Source organism: Bison bison, unplaced genomic scaffold (assembly GCF_000754665.1).
Source record: "Bison bison bison isolate TAMUID 2011002044 unplaced genomic scaffold, Bison_UMD1.0 scf7180017864048, whole genome shotgun sequence".
In the NCBI taxonomy this organism is placed as follows: domain Eukaryota; kingdom Metazoa; phylum Chordata; class Mammalia; order Artiodactyla; family Bovidae; genus Bison; species Bison bison.
Window position 1 is genome coordinate 976866 of NW_011494620.1, and position 1203 is coordinate 978068.

Consider the following 1203-nt stretch of genomic DNA (forward strand, 5'->3'; position numbering starts at 1 on the left):
TACGGAGACTGAACCCCACGCTGCTATAGCTGTTGACCTTCAACACACCCTGAGGGAGTTCAGAGTGGCGTGAGGCACTGTGCTCCAGGGAATCTCCTGGGACAGGTCTTTAGATAGTTGGATGTTTTTAGGAACAGATTTTATGGTCTCAACCCTTGCATCTCCTCATATCTAGAGAAACACTAAATCCCTTCATGGTGACATCAGATCCTCACGACTAACAAAAACCTTTTGTAAAATGAGTGCTTCATGGCACTGAACTCCCCTTCACCAAAACCTTGCACGTTGACTTTCCCCCACTGCTGCTTTGGAGCAGTCTCTCAGAGATATCTGAGATGCTGCCTCCCGGGCTACAGTCCTCATTTTGCCCCAAATAAAACTTAACTCACAACCCTCAAGTTGTACATCTTTTTTTCAGTCGACACCCGCTACACAAATTCTTATCAGTTATCCATGTCTACTTATGTACCTAATTAACTTTAGAGTCAGTTATTGAAGTTAAGAAAAAACAGCTTGGTGTTTTAATAAGAGTAAATTAACTTGATGAGAATGAGCACATTTATAACATCCAATTCTCCGATATAGAAAAAGTCTATGTCCTTCTTATAAAACCTTATTAATAAATTCTCCAATTAAATTTTATTTTAGGGTTTCTCTCCAGTATTACATTTCTCATGTTAAATAAGTGAGAATTCTTGCTGAATGGCTATTATCTCATTATAGTCACAGTCTTTTTTCTCTTCATATGGATCCTGACTATTTCTTATCAAGGATATTATCAGATATTTGATGATTTAGGCTGGAACTGTTGTGCAATATTAAAAAACTATTTTCCAACTGTTACTGCTACACAAAATGTTTTTAATAAATATTTCTTCCACTATTGTATTCAACCATTTTCTAATTTTTTACTAATATACTAGTTTTTCCACTGATCCTCTGGAAAGTTATAGATATCAAATTATAAAAGTTTAAAATTATAATAATTTTATCTCTTCCTATCTAATAGCTATAACTCTTATTTCTGTTTCACATTTTATTGCTTGACTGGAACCGTCAGTTCAGTTCAGTCACTCAGTCATGTCCGGCTCTTTGCGACCCCATGAACTGCAGCATGCCAGGCCTCCCTGTCCATCACCAACTCCTGGAGTTCACCCAAACCCATGTCCATTGAGTCAGTGATGCCATCCAACCATCTCATCC